The sequence below is a fragment of the Physeter macrocephalus genome, unplaced genomic scaffold (assembly GCF_002837175.3).
Source record: "Physeter macrocephalus isolate SW-GA unplaced genomic scaffold, ASM283717v5 random_206, whole genome shotgun sequence".
Classification (NCBI taxonomy): Eukaryota; Metazoa; Chordata; class Mammalia; order Artiodactyla; family Physeteridae; genus Physeter; species Physeter macrocephalus.
The window spans coordinates 74,864-95,136 of NW_021145492.1; the positions used below are offsets into that span (position 1 = coordinate 74,864).

At 49.7% G+C, this 20,273-nt stretch overlaps 1 long non-coding RNA gene across 1 annotated transcript; it reads right to left on the reverse strand.

Moving 5' to 3' along the window:
- Positions 1 to 2,392: 2,392 nt before the first annotated feature.
- On the reverse strand, positions 2,393 to 18,502 carry LOC114484955 (uncharacterized). Its single transcript, XR_003678353.2, has 3 exons — positions 18,419 to 18,502; positions 8,244 to 8,266; positions 2,393 to 3,445 (listed from the first exon to the last, which is right to left on the reverse strand). It is a non-coding gene; the product is annotated as an uncharacterized lncRNA (long non-coding RNA).
- Between the last annotated feature and the right edge of the window lie 1,771 nt (positions 18,503 to 20,273).

A 20,273-nucleotide genomic window follows, 5' to 3' on the forward strand; every position in this document is an offset into this window, starting at 1 on the left:
TTTTAGCACACGTTCCCCCATTGTTGGTCATGCTCCTTGCTCCTCACCCCACCTTTTTGACCTGCTACCCTCTACCTGCCCTCAGATCTTTGGTTAGGCCCACCTTCCTCTTGGACACTCTCTCTGATCCCCCAAAGTCTGTGTTAGAAGCCCTTTCCCTATGCCCCCATTAGCTTTGAATTTTTCCATCACCACCTTTGTCCCACTGTTATAACTGGCTCTCTACTCACCTGTATCTCTACTGGATTGTACAGGAAATCAGGGGCCATGTGATTCTTATAATCTTCCTATTCCCAAGTGTCGGGAAAACAGAGCATGGTGGATGGATGCAAGCTTGTTGAGTAAATACATGAATAAACTGGCTGGTTCAATGCAGGGCTTCTCAACCTTGGCCCTATTGGCATTTTGGACTCGATACTTCTTTGTCATAGGGGTTTGTCCTGTGCATTGTAGGATATTTAATGGCCTCCCTGGCTTCTACCCACCACGTGCCAGTAGCATCCCCACCCAACTGTGACAAATAAAAATGTCTCCAGATGCTGCCCAGTGACCCCTGGGAGTTAAAATCGCCCTGGTAGAAAACCACTGCATGAATGAATGAACGTTGACCTTGGGATCACTTTGCCCATCTTGAGTCTATGTCACGGAGTGAGAGTTCAGTCAGTCAGTTTCTGCTGGTGAAGTGCTCGGTATGTGCTCATGAAATGGGTGGCTGACCTCGTGTGGCTCCTCAGAGGAGGGAAAAACTTCCACTCTGCCTTTTCTAAGTGGTCTCTTCTCTAATAAGCTATTACAACAAGAGGACACAAGAGGGAGCTCTAACTAACAAGTTCCACAGCTGAGAAAATGTCCTTCCTCTCCTGGAAATGGTGACTGGACCCTCCGGTTACGTGATGAGCTCAGGCTTAGACGTTGGTTATGGCATCAGGTTAGGACAGCGGAACCAGGATCCTGAGTTGGGAGATTTTAGCCATTAAATATAGTGAAAGAGGGAATTCCCTGGTGGCACAGTGGTTAAGAATCCGCCTGCCAATGCAGGGGACACGGGTTAGAGCCCTGGTCCAGGAAGATCCCACATGCTGCGGAGCAACTAAGCCCGTGCGCCACAACTACTGAGCCTGCGCTCTAGAGCCCGCGCGCCACAACTTCTGAGCCCACGTGCCACAACTACTGAAGCCCATGTGCCTAGAGCCCGTTCTCCCCAATGAGAAGCCCGCGCACCGCAAAGAAGAGTAGCCCCCGCTCACCGCAACTAGAGGAAGCCCGCGAGCAGCAACAAAGACCCAACGCAGCCAAAAATAAATAAATAAATAAATTTTAAAAATTAAAAAATATATATACTGAAAGAAAGACCCCTGTGTGTGTGGCCTGCTCCTCAGACATATAGACTGAGGGGAAAAATAAAAACCCAATTATGCTCCATAAATAAGTGATAAGCAGTATGAACAGGGTCTTCTCAGCTTCCACAGAAATGCTCTGCTCTGGTGGCAGCAAGGGACTGAGGAATTGACACGGGGGCTCGGGGTGCACCGCCAATCACCGACACAACAACCATCAGGCTTGAAGGCTGTTAGCAATTATCCAATCCTTTGTCTCTGCGCTGAGTCAATGGCCCTGAAAACTGGGAAATTGTATAGCATCTTTGTGATACAACATTGTGTGTGTGTGTGTGTGTGTGTGTGTGTGTCTACAGCTGCCATCATATTTTGAAAGGAATCTAAACCCTCCAAATGTTAAGAACCGTTAGTCTAACTTCCTCATCTTAGAGATGAAGAGACAAAGAGGCTCCTTCAAGTTTCTGCCGCCGCAGACCCGGGACACACGCAGATCTCCTCTGCCTTCAGGTGCAGCGGGTGGTGCTGGCCTGTGGGGCAGGGAGGTCTGGTCTGAGGCCACGAGGGAGGGTGGATCCTGAGGCCTAGCGGGGTGGGAGGAGGCTTTGCCAGTAGGTTACCAGATAAAACACAAGATGCCTAGTTAAATATGAATTTCAGATAAATGAATACTCTTATAGTATAAGTATGTCCCAAATGTTACATGGGACATACTTATGCTCAAAAATTGTTTGTTGTTTATCCGGAATTCAAATTTAACCGGGCATCCTGGTTTGGGGGGGGGTGGGCAGCTGTTATTGTTCACTCGATCTGACAACAGCAGCCTAGCAGGTTTCAGCTAGGAAGCAAACAGTGAGGCACCAGCTGATGGATATTAATAATAACTCAGGGTTTGAGACTCAGACTACCTCCGACTTCAGTGAAGGCCACCGAGGTCCTGGCCTGCTGATAGGACCTGCTTGGTTCTCTCTCTCCAAGGAGGCCCCCCTGGATGCTCTGAGGAGTTCCCAGGCACAACAGATATTCTGTACGTGTGTGGCCTCTCAGAAGATGACATCTCACAGGTCTGTGAAGAGTAAAGATCAAATTTATTTAATACAACACCCCTCAGGATCCCTGCAGCTGTGTCAGTGAGGAGGACAAGGGAGGTGGTCTCACTTGGGTGTGCTCACTAGTGCGATCCCCCTGCAGAATGGCCGCAGCCCCTCATCCACCCACTCAGGGCACCATCAGAAACATGTGAAGACCTCGGGAGACCATTCCTTTAGCAAGGAATAAATAACAAAAAATTAGTAAGAAAAATAGGCATTTCATTTTTCTAGTAAAAAAAAATATTTGCTGGAGGCAACCATCTTCCTGTCCTTCGGCCTTCAGCATGGTAGAGGAAAAGAAAGAGAGGGGATAGAAAACCAGCCTAAGAACATCTGTGCTTTGCCCAACTTCATTTTCTATTTGGTGCATTGCACACAATGAACCTCCTCTTCCAGTTGGCATCTCCAAGGGGATGCTCCCAAGCAGCTCTGTTTTCCCGTCTGTGGCAGGTGAGGTGGTAGAGGGGACAGGGGGCAGCTGTCTGGCCCATTCTGTGTACTTCCAAGGAGCAAGGGCTGCCCAGAACCACAGACCCTTGAAGGACCAAAGGCAAAGAGAAAAACTAGCCCCCAAGTCAGGCCATTCGCTAGGAGAGATTGACTACAAAACAGAAACTGGTTTCTGTGTATGAGGGGACTTGGAAAAGTTCTTGATCTCTGTACAAGACAAAATATTCAAGTTTCAAAATATCTCAGTGGCCAGTTTACTCTGAACCTTCTGCTGCTTCTCTCCACTCCTGAGGATGCTCTGGCTTGGTGGGAGGCGGGCCGTGTGGGAAATTAACCAGCCCCTCTGTTAACCCTTTATACCCAACATAAATGTAGTTAAGATGGATTTAAGAACTGGTGACTTGGCCTGAGGAATTGCCACGTTCGGGGGGAGCAGGGCAGGTTCATAAATAAGTGCACAAAACTCTTGGAATACAGGAAGCATCTGCTCTTCTCAGAATGTGGGTGTCCTCCCAGGGAGGAGCGTGTGCTCTCGGAGTCCTAAGTTCCATCAGGGGAGCCTTCCGTTCTCTGCAGTGACAAGAGACAAGACACACTACGGTCACACCCTTCAGGATTGAAGACTGGCCTGGTGGAAAGATATGAAAAACTGCACAGAGCACTTCTCAAAGGAAATGCAAAGTAGTGCTGTCATCTGAGGACGCTCCCCGCCCTGTGGGGCAGCTCCTGCCCATACTCGTTTTTCCCTCCTCTCCACACCGGCTCTGCAGGGCCTGCAGCCTCTACTCCCCCCACAGACACGTTGCACATCAGGCTAGCAACCAATTCCATCAAGCACCCACTGTGAACCCAGCACTAGGTCCCATGGGTGCTACATGGGGAAGACTAGAAAAGAGGAAGACTAGGAAAGTTAAGGGGCACCTGGTGTCTTGCTCCAGCTCTGCCTCTAACATGAGGTGAACCTTCTCTAGGTCTGTTTTTATAGTTCAAAAATGAAAGACTGAACTCAAATGATCAAACCTAAATGTTTTTAAATTATATGATTCTGCCTTAAAAAGGAAAGAAATTCTGATTCATTTCAACATGGATAAACCCTGAAAACATTATGCTCACTGAAATAAGCTAGACACAAAAGGAACAAGTGATTCCACTTAAATGGGGTACCCAGAAGAGCCAAGTTCATAGAGACAGGTAGTAGAATGGGGTGGAAGGGGAAATATGAAGTTAGGGCTTAATGGGTACAGAGTTTGGGTTTGGGATAATGAAAAGTTCTGTGGCTGGATTTGGCAATTGTTGCACAAAAATGAGAATGCACTTAATGCCACTGAATTGTACACTGAAAAGTTGTTAAGATGGTAAACTTCATGTGTATGTTTTGCCACAATAAAAGTGAAAAAAAATTTTTCTTAAATTCCAGATGCCGCCTTGCAGTGTTCTCTAACTGCTCCACAGGGAATTTGTGTCAGCTACACACCCATCAGTGACTGGACCCCCGTCTGACCCAGGCACTGTTCTTTCTGCTGAGGATGCAAGAACCTGCCCCCGAGAATTTTATATCCTATCAATTATTGACAAACAATGTTAGCATGAAGTAGAAGGTGGAAGAGGTCCTAACAAACTGCAGAAGGAGTTGAGAGGCGGTGAGAGGACCCTAGCTGGGAAGCGAGGTGGGGTGGATTTTGATGAATGGATGGAGCAAGGGGGCAAGAGTGGAGCATGCTGGGAGATACTGGGCCCTGGGCAGCAGTGAGTCCAGAAGAGCAGGCAGCACCTGCCTGAGTGCCTGACTCTGGGCCCTCTGCGAGCACAGGGCCCCCTGCTGCAGGTGGATCTCAGGGGGAGGCAGGAGTAGAAGTTGTGGGGATTGGCCAAGGTCTTGGGAACGCCATGGCCGAGCTGTCTGTCTCCCTGAGGGTTGGCTGAGATGGCGTCCCTGTTTTATTCTGGTTCTGCCAGGGCTGAGGAGCCTCCCGGAACAGGATGCAGGTCTGTGGGGCCCCAGCTGGAAGGCCAAGGCTCTGCCTCCTCCTTTGCCAGGAGAGACCCAGGCAAGCAGGCCAAGAGAGCTGTGTTGGCCCCCGGGGGCTGGAGGCCCGCCAGCCCTGGCAGCTACCCTCGCTCCACTTCCTCCACTCAGCTGGGGGTGGCGGGGTGTGTGTGTGTGTGTGTGTGTGTGTGTGTGTGAGATCCTGGTGTCCAGCCTTCTGCAGGCCCCAGACCAAGTCCTTCCCCAGACACCTCCGCTCCCCTCTCCAGGGGAAGTGAGTGCTCGGGGAGCTGCTGCAGGACCAGCTCCAGAGATGGGAAAGGCTGGGCCACAGTCATCCAGGCCTTGGGGATTTGGAAGTTAAGGTTAATGTGCTCACATCCAAGGCTGTGCTTGCCTGTGTGTAAATCAGAGGCCAGCTGTCAGGCACCAGGTACAGCCAAGAAATCGCCCCACTTCTGGCCAGAACATGGTGTGGACACTCTCAAAGGTCATTTTGCTTCTAACCCTCCTGGGATCTCTACTTCCTGCTTCTAGAATGCCCCCCCGCTCCACCCCAGCACTTCCAATGAACCAGATCTGTGCTAGGTGCTGGCTTAATCCTTGCAACAACTAAGTGAGAGGGTTCTATTTCCTCCAATTTACAAATGAGGAAACTAAGGCCCCAAGAGGTTAGGAAATCTGCCTGAAGTGACATGTCTAATAAATAGGTATCAGGGAAAAGTCAAGTTTTAATGTGGGTCTCTGCTTCCTGTCAAAGCTTGGCTTGGGTTGAATCCTGTGCTTTGGGTAAGCAACTGCTACCTTCCCCTCAGGTGACAGGGGCATTTCAGGGCCAAGTGAAGTAAATTCTCCATCCATGCCTTATGCTGCCAGAGTGTTTGATGAAAAGAACTTTAAAATAGATAATCAATTAGCTTTTATATGATAGCTTGCAATCTGCAAAGTACTCTGCACACATGTTTCTCACTTAACCCTTAAGATGGTCTTTAAATAGGAAGACATTACTGTTTCTGTTGTTGTCATCACCATCTCCATTTTACAGACGGGGACGCTTAGGCTTGGCTGGAGAGCTGGAACTCATGCCCCAGTCTCTTGATCCCAACTCCAGGGCTGTTCCCATTGCAGTCCAGCTGCCTGCTGGCTCCCGGGAGGGAAGGAGATGAGTTGTAACTAGAAATTGCCTTTTGTCAGTAAGAAGGCAAGTCCCCTCCAAGATCCTGAGACCCACGCAGGTCCAGATTCATCCCTTTAAGTACAGGGTGTTCTCTTTCACGTTATCTGTCTGCCTGGGCCACAGCGCGATTTATAAACAAGGCAAAAATGGCAGAGGAAAAATGAAGTCAGAATGTGCCATTGAAGCAAGTCGAACAATACTAAATTAGTATTTGGCTAAGTGGCTATCTCATTGTTAAGATATTTCCTTCAATATGTTTTCAGAAGCAACGGCCATTAAATAAACTGGGAATGATCGCCAGGTTTGATTTCAGGAAGGAAATCCCCTCCCATTTCCCTGCTGAGCAATTCAATTAATTTTCTCCTGACCCTCACCAGCTGATTATTAGGGAAACTATACCTGCTTCTTTTATAAACAAGACGCATTCCCTTAAAGATTCAAAATGCCTTTCCCAACGGCTGGGAATCCCTGTGCTCCCGCCAAAAGGCCTTATTAGTTTGGGGCACAGGACCAGCCATGGGTGAACTCTCAGGAGCATTCTGGAAGCAGACTCCTGGGCCCATGGGCCGGCTTCTGGGGAAAGGGGAAGTTCTGTCTGTCCTAGAGCTCAGCGCCTTTGTCCAGAGAGATCATTTGGATTGAAGAAAAAGTAAATAAGTCAGTCCTGCAGGTCCAGCAGACCTGCCTTGGGTGGACACAGCCATGATTATTGCAGCGGGAGAACATCTCTTTACCTGAGTCCCACAAGGCCCATGGGGCAAAGTTCTCACTTTCCACTCTCGCAACGCCAAGATGGCTGGGACGGTGACATCACTTCTTGGAGGGAGTCTTGTGCTGTGGACTGGCCGGGGAGTCTGGAGACCTAGGGTTCTAGTCCTGGCTCTGCTATTAACAAGCTGGGTGACCCTAGTCAAGCTGTCCTGCCAATTCAGGACTCGGTTTTCTCATCTATAAATTGGGCCCCCTTTCCTTCCAATGCAACAGTCTCTGATTTCAGGAGTCTGGGTGGCTTAGGCTAGAAAAAGACATTCATTTCATTCCTCTTTTCCTTAAATTGATAGCCTTCCTCCATAAAAAGAATGTCAGCGGCTTCCTGTCTGTCAAAGGCATAATGAGTTCTCTGTTTTACAAGAATTCAGACTCAGGCAAAACAAAGGAAGCTGGGGGCCCACTGGAAGGGCTACCAGCAATCTTGCTGAAAGTTCTTCCCAGACCTTAAAGAAGCAGTTTGAGAGACAAATCTCTCATTTCTTAAGATGTTAGCTGCCCAGTTAGTTAACTCTTGTGCCGCTGGGTAGCTCATAAAAAGGTTGGGAGTAGGAAGATAGGGGAAAATGGGTCTTTGCAAAACTTGAACTTGGGCCTCTGCATTTCTTTTGAACATTCCCATCTGCCAAGTGGCAGCTTCCTAAATCCTCTATTTCCTACAGAATGAAACCTCATAATGAGGTGTTCGAGTCTTTCCCAAGCAAGCCCTAACTCACCTTTCCCCTATCACTTGTCACCGGCACCCTCGTCTGCTCCCATTCTGAGCTGCTAGAGACTGCTCCATCCCTCACGCCTCTGGCCCTGATGATCTTTCTACCTGGACGCTGCTGTAACCAGCTCATTCCTCATGGCCCATCCAAATGACCCCTCCTTGGTGAAGAGACCACTAACCAGGCAGAACAAAGCACCTCTGTTCTCTGTTTCCATGGTTTCTGGAGTAGCTGTTATCCCTTTGCTTCCTCAGCCAAGAAAACTCATCTGATTCCCTCACTGGATCAAAGACCTCGTGTGTCCCCTGCAGCAGAGGGCCTGGTGTGTGAGGGTGACTGTTGGATGCCTCTCTTCTCCAAGTACACCCCCCGAATCTGCCTCACCTCCAAGGACCTAGACTCAGAGGAAATGTGGACTCTGCTCATCTGGAGCCGAGAGCCCTAGATGCCCAACCCTGAGGCGGACTTCCAGGCTCTCCCTTCACACGTGGGCTGAGTCGTAATGACGGAAACAGTAGGAGAGAATTTCAAAACCACAGCTGGCCCAGGAAACCTGGCTAGCCTGATGACCAGGCTAGTCAGAGGAGCCCAGGCTCCTGGTCTAAAACAGACAAGGCTAGTCCACGGGTGTCATTGCTGGGGCTGCAGAACCTGGGTGAGTCTGGAAACATTTCACTGTTCGATGGACTGTTTGAAAAAAATAGTGCATATGAAATGTGTACTTACAGAATATCTGTTTTCCACGAACTCTGAAAAACAAAGGATAACACGGAGGTTAGCAACACAAAGAGCGCGAGTTAGGCCCCCGACGCCCCACATCTCAGGAGCTGAGCAAGGAAAGGAAAGAGGGAGCGGGGGCGCGGTGCAGGGGACGCCAGACCCTCAAGCGTACTGGGTGCCCAGGTTTATGGCTCCTTTGCCCACAGATAGCTTCCCCTGGGCCCTGCAGCTCCCTGTGACAAGCATATAAAGTCCCGGGTAGCTAGGTTAACATTTTAAACAGTTGTTTAAAAATTAATAGCACCTGTTAGTTTAGGGGAAAACCCTGAAAGCTACAGAAAAGTAGAAAGCAGGTAAAAATTATCTCTGGTTCCACTGTTGACTTAAATGTCAACATTTAAGTTGAGGTTCTTTCCAAGTTTTGGCTATTTTAAATAATGCTGCCAATGTCCTCTTTGGGAATAAAGCAATTTCCATATTTCATACTAGTTTGTCTATTCCCAGGAGTGGGATCAATGGAGCAGAAAGTACAAACAAGGCCAACGGCCTTGGCATATAGGGTTCAAGTGCTGTCTGAAGGGCAGGGCCTGGGGAGCCTCATCTCAGTCATCCGGAGACCACACAGTCTTCCTGCCAGGGTGCATGCCGGGACTGGCTGGACATTCTGAAAATGTCCAGAAGAGAACGGGAGACATGGCATCGAAGGTGCGTGACCCCCGCCTGCATCAGTTAGAGATGGTTTTCTCGGCAAGAGGCAAGAGAGGGCTATGATTTGCCTCTTGGACACGACCAGGCCCCACTAACAGCAGAGTTTCTGAATGGGGAGTGGCCTCCATGTTGCGGCTGATTCCCCAGATAGCCCACTATGGACATGGCTCCGAAGACACAGAAGCCTGGGGAAGGCCCAAGAGGAGATGAGGGTTTGGGGGTTGGTTGCTATTCTTAAAGGTGGTGGAGAGTCATACCCTGTCCCCGCTCCCAAATCCTCAGTCTTACTTGAGAGGCGATTCAAGGGGCCTTGGTGCCGCCCAAGCTCAAGCCCAGTCCCTTTGAATCCTGGGCTGTCTCAGGACCCAACTGTCACAACGGGAGTCACAATCTTCTGTTTCTTTCTCTAATTTAAAAATATCCTGTTTCCACCAGTCCACTTCCCTCTCAAACCCTGTCTTATCACAGCTCCATTGTGCGTCTCCTCTAGAGGGAACAGGGCCAGGAGTTCCTAAGGGGCCCCCTTCTGTCCTGGCTGGGTCAGAGGTAGGCGTCAAAGGCCAAATGGATGAATCAGCCCGACCAAGAAGTTGAGCCATTGTGTAAACTTCCACACATTGAGTAAGGCTGTGGGCAGCACCCCACCCCCAGCCCAAACCTGACCTGGGAGGACCCAAAGGATCCCATGCTTCCATTCCTCCAAAGCCCCAAGAGCTCTGGAATCAGACACAAGAGGGCAAGAGCCTCAGGCTGTTTCCTAAAGCAACAGGGACACAGAATACTGAAATTCAAGTATGCTGATAATGCTGATGGAACTCCAAGTTAGGCGCACTTGTTTTGTTTCTTTTTGGTACCAGAATCTGGTGGGTAGTATCCATATTTTTTAAAAAAAAATTTATTTATTTATTTATTTATTGGCTATGTTGGTTCTTCCTTGCTGCGTGTGGGCTCTTCTCTAGTTGCAGCGAGCAGGGGCTACTCTTTGTTGCGGTGCGTGGGTTTCTCACCACGGTGGCTTCTCTTGTTGCAGAGCACGGACTCTAGGTGCACAGGCTTCAGTAGTTGCGGCACGTGGTCTCAGTAGTTGTGGCTCACGGGCTTTGTTGCTCCGCGGCATGTGGGATCTTCCCGGACCAGGGCTCGAACCCATGTCCCCCGCATTGGCAGGTGGATTCTTAACCACTGCGCCACCAAGGAAGCCCCCATATATTTTTTTAATGGATCAAGTTTTACCACCTTGCACTCTGAGGTAGGAGATGCCACCCTGGGGGCAGGCTGGCAGTGCCCACTAGGCTAGTTTGCTCTGGGCCTCACAGGATGGGTGGGGATGGGTCCTCAAGTGCTCTTCTCTCCCTCCCAGAGGGGACATGACATAGGGCCCCTCTGTTCTTTGGTCCCGTCTCCATGACCAGCCACTCTTGGTATACTGGATTTCTGCTCCCTTAAGAAGTATCCCAGAAGTCTGAATTCCAGGCAAAGAGAAAGCAGAAGGAGGAGGCTGAGTGAGCGAGGTGGGCCCTGCCTGATCCAAAAGACACAGGTTAGTGTCTGGAGCAGGACTTGGCATCTCTCCCCAGAACCACTAGTTGTCAGGTGGGATGCGCCCAGGATACCTCCAAGGTGGGCACAGGGCATCTAGGGAGGAAAACCAGCTCTCGTCTTGGAGGAATCACAGGAAACGAATTCCTCCAAACCAGAGTTTCTTAACACTGGCACTACTGACATTCTGGGCTGGATAATTGTTTGTTATGGGGCTTGTCCTGTGCATTCGAAGATGTTTAGCAGCATCCCTGGCCTCCACCCATTAGATGCAGTAGCACCCCTCCTCCCACCCCAAATTATGACAACCAAAAATGTCTCCAGACATTGCCAAATGTCTCTTGCATTGAGAAACTCTGCTCTAAACTGTGGAAATCTTATCCTAGACCTTAGTTCTTTCATAGGGAAGAACTTGACTGCATTGCTAATTAATTATAATAAACCGCTTTATTCTCCTGTCTTAAAAACTGGGGTAAACAAACGTTAATAAGTTATGCTTTGGATGAACTGCAAACCATTTTATAAAGTACTTTCAGGATAAGATGGAGCACTGTAAAATCATCAATCGCTGAATCGGAGTGAAGATACAAACGTCCCTGGCTAGCCAGGAATTCCAGTTCACCAAGGCTCAAGCAGGCTGAGTGAAGCTGAGGAGTATGCCACGGATAACCAGGAGCTTACTTACGGAGAGGCTCTCTACCAGCTGCAGTTTAGCTCTTTTAGCTCATGTCACTAGGAGAGCACTTGGAGAACAAGGGGGAGGAAAAGAATCAAACTTTGCCTTGAATTAGTTGGCACCAGTCAGAGGAGGAAGCGGTGGGGTGGGGGGCGCCTTTGACTCCAGGTCAGCTCGCAACCCAGAGCACCAAGCTATGAACAAACCCTGGGAAGACGCCTCCTCCATCTCAACCAAGAGAACTCAGCTGAGTAACAGACTATCCTGTGTGAAGTCCAAAACCAAGTGGGTGGGAGTAAATGGGCTCTAGTTAAGGGTTGGGAGAGAAAGGTACCACGCGGGGACCTGGATCACTTTCCTGCAATGCTCACTTCTTAGGATCATCCACACGCCTGCTAACTGAGGAGCACAAAAACAGACTAATTTTCCCATTTCTGGTAAGCCATAGCATTAACCATAACTAGAGCTACTACTGCTGACAAATCCTAACCTCAGGCAAATAAGGGAAAAGGAAACAAGAACTTTAAAAAACCCCAAGTGCTAAGCTTGCAGATCTAAATTTTGAGGAAATTATCAGCATTTTCTCCATTCCCCTGAGAAAGCTGAAGCTTAGTGAGGGGCAAAGTCTCTTTCTCCACCCATTCCGGCAGTGTCCCCAGGGCTTGCTCTGTCTCCTCCTGAGGCTGACTTCAATTTGGTCTCTTTCTCATAAAGTCTTTCAAGTTCTGAGAATCCCTCTCCTTCCCTCCCTAACAGGCAGGGAACATGTAGCGAAGAATCATCTAATGGCTGGAAAGTGAAAAAGCTCAAAGATCGAGAGGTTTCCTCGCCTCAGACTGAGTTAATTGCTGGGACAGGAAGATGTTAGCTCAGCTGTATGTCAACAAAATAGAATAGCAGCACAGGGAACTCTGCTCAATATTATGTAACAACCTAAATGGGAAAAGAATTTGAAAACTAATAGATACATGTATATGTAAAAAAAAAAAAAAAAAAAAAGCCAAAGTAACTCCAATGGGGAAATAAGCTTTAATATCAAAATTTTCTAGTATGCTACTATATTAGTACTTATATTTTCCTAAAAATGAATATTTCAGGTGTTGGAATAGTTAAGAGTAGGAAACATAATGCCATTTGTGCTTGAGTCACTGTAACAACATATTAATAATGAATTTAAATTTTCCAATAGGAGCTTCCCTGGTGGCACAGTGGTTAAGAATCCGCCTGCCAACGCAGGGGACACGGGTTCGATCCCTGGTCCGGGAAGATCCCACATGCTGCAGAGCAACTAAGCCCGTGAGCCACAACTACTGAGCCTGCGTGCCACAACTGCTGAGCCCACGTGCCACAAATACTGAAGCCCACACGCCTAGAGCCCATGCTCTGCAACCAGAGAAGCCACTGGCCGCAGTGAGAAGCTCTCATACTGTAACGAAGACTAGCCCCCACTTGCCGCAACTAGAGAAAGCCCAGGCGCAGCAATGAAGACCCAACACAGCCAAAAAAAAATAAGATAAATTTATAAAAAATAAAACAAAAAAGAATCTGCCCGCCAACGCAGGGGACACAGGTTCGAGCCCTGGTCCGGGAAGATCCCACATGCCATGGAGAAACTAAGCCCGTGCGCCACAACTACTGAGCCTGTGCTCTAGAGCCCACGAGCCACAACTACTGAAGCCCGCGCACCTAGAGCCCATGCTCCGCAACGAGAGAAGCCACCGCAATGAAAAGCCCGCGTGCCACAACAAGGAGTGGCCCCCCTTTGCCCCAACTAGAGAAAGCCCGCGCGCAGAAATGAAGATCCAACGCAGCCAAAACTAAACAAATAAAATAAATTTATAGAAAAAAATTTTTTTCCAATAAATTTTCAACTATGAAAAAATACAGAAGAGCAGATGTGCGTGACTGTGGTCAAGACCCAGTGGGAGGTAATGAGTTGGAAGAGATGCCTCCCTCCCTCCTCATTTTATAGAACGCACCTGTCCACAACAGCCCTTATCCACTCAAGGGCCATGTACATTCCTGAGGAACACTGACATGTCCACCCCGCAGCAGATCCACTGAGGCCAAGGGAATTTTACTGGGGACTTGTGAGGAAACTGACGTCTGATGGGAGAGCAGTGGGGGTGGGGCCAAGTCTTATAAACTGATGAGGGCGGAGCCAAGACCAACCCCCAGGTCTCCTATTGAGGGTGTCTTCCATGAGGTTTGCAGTACAGAGAACCGCCCAGGCTGGCCTCTGGCTGACACAAATACAGCAGAAACGTGGTAAAATGGCCCCTGAGATCCAGGACTTAACTCAGATTTGAAGCGCAAACGTGGAGTCAAAGGTGGGCAGAGGATTAGGATTGGCTCCAAGGGACCTGAGGAGTGACTCTTAGAAGGAACTGAGTCCCCACCCACCACAGACATGTTCCAGAGCCTGGGTCTGGAGCGACCAAGGCATAGACAAATGACCATCCCTTCCAAACGCCAGGACGCTGAGACTCTGAACGTTATGATTGGAAAGCAACTTAAGATCATTCATTCAACCACCTGATCTGACAGATTAAAAGAGCTGAACGTAGTCAAGTTCACAGGGACACAAAGTAGAACGGTCGTCGTTGCCAGGGGCTGGGTCTGGGGAATTATCATTTAATGGGTAAGGAGTATCAGTTTGGAAAGACGAAAAAGTTCTGGAGATGGATGGTGGTGATGATCGTACAACAATGTGACTGTACTTAGTGTTACTGAAATGTACACGTAAAAATGGTTAAAATGGCAAGTGTTATGCATTGGGTTGGCCAAGAAGTTCGTTTGGGTTTTTCCATAAGATGTTACGAAAACCCGAATGAACTTTTTGGCCAATCCAATATATTTTACCACAGGTTTTAAAAAAAAAAAAATGCTGAGCTCAGAGCCTAAAGCCAAGATTGCAAAGACCTGGTGCCTCCCATGGCCTACGAGATCCCCTGACACCCTCTCCAGGGCCCCGCCTGGGGCTGCTCCTTGGAGGCAGGCCTGCCTGTTGCCCTTTTGCTTATCTAGAGGAGCAGTTTTCCTTTGCAACACTCAGGGGAAAAAGGGGGTCTAAGAGCCAGAACTACGCCCTGTGAGCCATTTCCCAAAATAGCCAGCCCTGAAGGGCTGCTCGTTGGAAGATGATGGGGAACTGAGAAACTAAGGTGGGGAAGAACAGAAACCTAAGAAGGAAAAGTCAGATAAGACTCAGCCCTGCGCTCAGCCTGCTCCCGGACCAGCCCAGAGACTCTCACCGGGGCCTTTTTTTATTGGGTCACACCTTCCCCTCAAAACACACACACACACACACACACACACACACACACACACACACAGTGTTTCTGGGTTATCTCTGCCGGCCAACCTGGAGCAACCCCTCCAGGATTGCTGGGGAGGAAGGAAGACTCTACCCCTTCAAACGAGAAGCACAGCAGAACTCAGAGTGGTACAGTCAGAAGGGAACTCAGAGCGTCTAGAAAATGGTTCTAAAAGTGTGTCCCCAGACCAGCAGCAGCAGCATGTGGGAATTTGTTAGAAATGCAAATTCTCAGCTCACTTAGACCTACTGAATCAGAGGTGGTGCCAGTCTACCTGTATTGTAACCAACCTGGAGAACCCCTGACCCAGATGTGAGCCCATGCCCCTCATTCCACAGAGAAGGTGACCGAGGTCCCGAGAGGCTCCACGACTCTCCCAGGCTCACCCAGACCACACCAGGCTGTTACTCTTAACTTCTAAAGTAGACAGAGTTGAATGCTCTAATTAGGCTGATGAAAGTGGAAACCAGTTGGTTTGGCAACACAGGAAACCTGAGGCTTGTGAAGTGCGCCACTCTGCAGCCAGGCTCCCCGCACTCAGTCCCTGCTCTGACACCACTGGCCTTGGGACCAGGACAAGCTATTTCACCTCTGCCCGCTTCCCCATCTGTACAGCAGGAATAATAATAGAGCCTCCATCAACCCTATGATGGTTTTGAGTGGCTGACAGAGGAAAAAAAAGAAAAGGGAAGAGGAATCAACCAAGGCCTGCAGCCTCCTCCCCTTGGGCAGCAGCTGAGTGGGAAACGCTCAAAAACAGGAACTCCCTTGGCTTCCAGGACGCTGGCTTTTGCAGCAGCGATGTGATTTTGGCTATAAGACCCAGGACTCCCTCTACCTCCTGGCAGGAGCTGGCTGCCAGATGAAAGACCAGATTATAGAGAGACCCAAGCCCCAGCTGACGCCTAATGGCCCAGATAGCACAGTGGGAATGCCCTGGCCTGGGAGTCCAGAGCTGGCTCTAGTCTTGCCCTGGGCCAGGCACTAGGGCTCAAGTTCCTCATGCATTTTTCAGCTAAAATGGATTGAATGCTCACTGTACGGTAGGGGTGATACCCTGACTGCGTGCTTGGAGTAAATGGCACCATCTCCCCTGGCGCCATCTCATCCCCCTTTCTCATTTAATCCCATCTCCATTTAACAGTTGAAGAAACTGAGTCATCACAGAGAGGTCAGGCCTCTTGGTCAAAGTTACACAGTTGTTAAGTGGCAGCACCAGGACAGGGGCTCAGATATCTCCCAGCAAAACAGGGCTCTTTACCACCTCAAATCCCTACCGGGATGGGTTCTATGGTGCCTGTGGTCTGTTCCAGCCTGATGCCAGTGGGAGCAGTCAGGTTCCAACAGCTGGGGACTGAGGACTCAGGCATCTAGAACCAGCCTGGGGACACCGAGAGAACCCACTTGAACAGCGACCCTAAAGCAGAGTAGAAAACCAGAATATGCCACCCCAAAACATGCCACTTTGGCATAAAGGTTATTTTGAGCTAGAGGCAAATGAGAATCAATGGATGCAGAAGGAAGCCTTCCGGGAGCTTCCCTCACCCCACTCCACCGAGTTACTCTCACTGCTTTTTTTCTTGTTAATCTGTCTTTTTTCAGGCTAATTGGCAGGGTCCCTAACACAAGCCCTTTGGAATCCACACTGGGCGTGGTCTTCACCAACTGTATGGGGCCTCCAGGGGTGGCCTGAGGTGGCCACAGCCCCCAGGCCTCCTGTAGCCGGGGTTCCCTGTGGCCTCCACACTTCACCAGCTTCCCTTCCCCCAAACCAAAGGCAGCTCAATGATCAGGAGCATGGAATCCAGCTCTGGGGTGGGCCAGTGCTGGTGTACTAACCCTAACCGAGGGGAACTGTTTTAAGCCCTCTATGCCTCAATATCCTCATCTGAAAAATGGGATTTACTGTGGAGGATTCAAAGAGATAATGTAATATAGAGCACTTAGCACAAACAGCAAGTGCTTAATAAACGTGAGTTTTTGCATAACCAAAGCGACTGAAAGCGAACCATCTCAGGGACCACCACGAGGAAAGCAAAGGGGGCATTTTTACACAATTACCCATCAGGACCAACCTTGAACCCGATCTGAGCTTCAGCTTTCTGTTACACTGGAAGAACAGAGGAAGCCTGTTTCTAAATTTGCGTTTTGCTAGGTCTGAATAGACTTAGAATGCAGAATGAGATACTGAAGCCAAGAATTCCCCAGGAAATGGTTTTCAAATATCATTCAGGCAGTGTCAAGCTCTCCATGGGGCTAAGTTTCTGCTCTACCCATGAAAATACCACTTTTAAAAAGATTAATTAAGGGGTGATGCCTAGTTCAGATAACAAGTAGTCTCTTCAGGTAAGACAGTGCTTCTCAAATACTGGCAGCATCAGAAATACGTGGGACCAGGATTTCCCTGGTGGCTCAGTGGAAGACTCCGTGTTCCCAATGCAGGGGCCCCGGGTTTGATCCCTGGTCAGGGAATAAGATCCCACATGCATGCCGCAACTAAGAGTTCGGATGCCACAACTAAGGAGCCTGCGTGCTGCAACTAAGGAGCCCACAGGCCGCAACTAAGACCTGGCACAACCAAAATAAATAAATAAATATTTAAAAAAAAGAAAAGAAAAGAAATACGTGGGACCTTGTTGGAGTTCAGATTCTGAAGATACTGACTCTGCGAGTCTGGTTTGGGCCTGAGAGCGTTGCTACCTGTCTGTGGACCACCCTTGGGGTAGCCAGGCTTTATCAAAGTTTTCCATCCTGTTTTAATAATTCCCTTTCAAAGAATCCACTTAAGTAGAGGTTTGTTGTACAAAGCAAGATATCTGCATAGTGACTATTTTCCCCCTGGAATGTTTATGCCCTTTGGGTTGTGACTTATTTTCAGAATTTAAAAGTAGTCTTTGTGTGAAAACAGACTCAGATACAGGGAACAAACTGTTGGTGCCAGAAGGGAGGAGGATGGGGGGTGGGCGAAATAGGTGTAGGGAATTAGGAGGTAAAAAACCTACAGTTATATAAAAAAATAAGTCATGGGGATATAATATATCACATAAGGTATATGGCTAATAATATTGTAATAACTCTGTATGGGGACAGATGGTTACTAGACTTATCGTGGTGATCATTTCACAATGTATGCAAACGCCAAACCACTATGTAGAACACTTGAAGCTTACATAATATTGTACATCGACTTGATTTCAATAAAAAAAAAGATAAAAAAAAAAAGTGGTCTTTGTGGATTTCATTTCAGGAGAATAGAATAGAATAATTACACAAAAAATGAGATTGCTGGGAGCATCCCCAGTTCCGTGTCTGTTCAGTCCCAGGGAATCTCTCCATGAGGAAGCAGTGGAAATGGGAAATGAAGTGGGGTCTGGGCTGAAATCAAAGGAAGCGGAAGCAGATCCATACACCCTTCCCCAAAGTCAGCATGCTCACAGAAAGACCGAAGCTACTGAACGTCTTCATAGCAAAGCACTGACTTTGCCTAAGACCTTCGGGAGCCCCAGTGCACCAGGGCCCGGGTGAGGAGCAGGTGAGGCCCCTGGCTGGCACCTGAGAACAGGCAGGGCCACGCTGCTTCTCTTGGGGTCAGGAGTGCCCGGAATGCTGCTGGGCATCTCATGCGCACACAGGGGCGCCAGGACACGCTTTGGTCCACCTGGCCGTTAGTTGGGTGTGAAGGTATAAGGTTCTGTTTGCCTGGCATGCAGACGGCACTCAGTAAGTGTTCATCGACTAAATAAATAGTACATGTCACCTGTGGCCATTTTTTAAGGGTGGTGGGGAAGAGAGGGTTAACAACTCTGGTGCAACTCTGGTACCCTTTCTGGCCGCCTTGGCTCCTTCTTTCCCCTGCCCACGCCCAAGACCCCATGGATGAGTTTGCGGGAAGTGCCCTCCCCCCAACCCCCGGCTGGGGGAGCTAGGGGGCCCTCACTCACCTGGGTCAGCTTTCCGGATTTCACTGTACACCGTCTCCGTGCCCTTTGTTCCCAGACCTGGAAAGGGACAAAGCACAGGTCAACAACTGCCTCTGGGCACCAGGTCAGCTCACTGCTGAAGCAGGAAAATGTCGGAGGCTCCCAGGCAAGGCTGTACCCCACTACCCACCCCACGAGTGCCCATCTCCAGGAGCCCCTGGAGTCCCTGTCACTACTGAGCCCAGGCCATTTCCCGGCTTTAGAAGATCATGGTCTCTCCAGCATCACTCTCAGCCTGAAAGTATGATGCCAACAGGCTACCGTGGGACCCCTGGACCTAGGGGGCACAGGTAGAGGTACCCCCAGCACAGACCTGTAGCCTCCAGCTCGGTGGCCCCACCCCTCTTCCTCTGCCACTGTGTCCCTCTGTCCAGCTGCTCTGCCAGCCCCTCCCAGGAGGCTGGGTTAGGGTGTCCCCATCACCCAAGGTCTGGGTTAGAGCCTGGGTATCATCTGTGACTCTAAGAATAAGCTGGGACCCACTTACAACTCTAGACAACTGGGCTGGTTGATTTCAAATGTTAGCAAGCCGGGCCTCACTGCAGATTGATTGAATTGGTCCAGGGTGGGCCCTGGTGTTGGTGTTTTTAAGAGCTTCCCAGGGGATTCTAATATGCAGGCAGGGTTCAGATCCTCTGGTCTGGACCCTTTCTGAACAGCAGACAAGATGACCCACTTAGCGTGTGGATTACACCCAGAGGAGACTCAGTGGTTTGGGAGACAAAAAGCCCCCGTACAGTCATCTGGTTAAGCTGACGTACACACACAGGTTGTGTATACACACACGTACACACACTCATGGTGCGTCTACATGCACTTATACACACAGACCCTCAGGATGGAGCCCGCCACTTCCCTCTCACCTGCACAAAGGACCAGGAAGCCTTACTGTAGAAAGGTGCCTGATGCTGTGTGGCCAGCATTCTCCCTCTATGAATTGGGAAACAGAACCCCAGACTGCGTGATGCTTCCTGCCGCCACGGTCGTGCCGCGTGGATGTCGTTTTCCTCAGTGGCAGATGGCCGGGGCACGTACACGGATTCTAACTATACCAAGATACCCTCGACTCACCAGGCTCCCCTCTCTCACGCCCTGATCCTGCACACACCCCTCCGCTGTCTGCACGGCCCTTTTGCTTTGCCCCATTCCTCCTCATCCTCCAAGCCCCAGGACGAGCTTCGCTCCTGCACTTGGGTGCACATACCCTCACACACCTACATACTCCCTTACACACTCCCCCCTTCCCTGTGCCCTGGGCAGTTACGTGGGCTCCCACAGCACTTTGGGGACACTTGCCCACGACACACTGACATGACTTGTCCCCACAACCGTCTCCCCTGGTGGACCCCACGCTCCTCTAGGGCAGTGCCTCGGGTCTTGGGCTCCTCCCGATCCCAGACTTTGCACGGCTACCCGGAGGCACCTATAAAGGTTTGATGGGGCAGTGAAGACAACAGTCAACGTCCCTGGGGGTGTCTCTGTCTCAGACTCCCAACCTTCAGGAAGGTCTTGGCATGATCAGCCTGATCCCTGAGGTTTTAGGTCTTAGGATTAAAATCACGGTCATTCATCACACACTAAATGGTCGTGGTTCCTATGTCATGACCTAAATGGCAGGAGAAAGCTTGGGTGGCAGTTCAGATAGACAGCTGTACTTGGGGCACCTGGGGTGCCAGGGCCTTGCAGAAGGCATCGTAGTGACTCCCCCCAGGGCACCGAATAGCAGTTGGTACTCAGCAGAGTGGCTGAGATACCAGGCACCCCCTGCTGGGACACCTGCCTTTCTCTAAGAGGACAGCAGAGATGCCCTCACCAC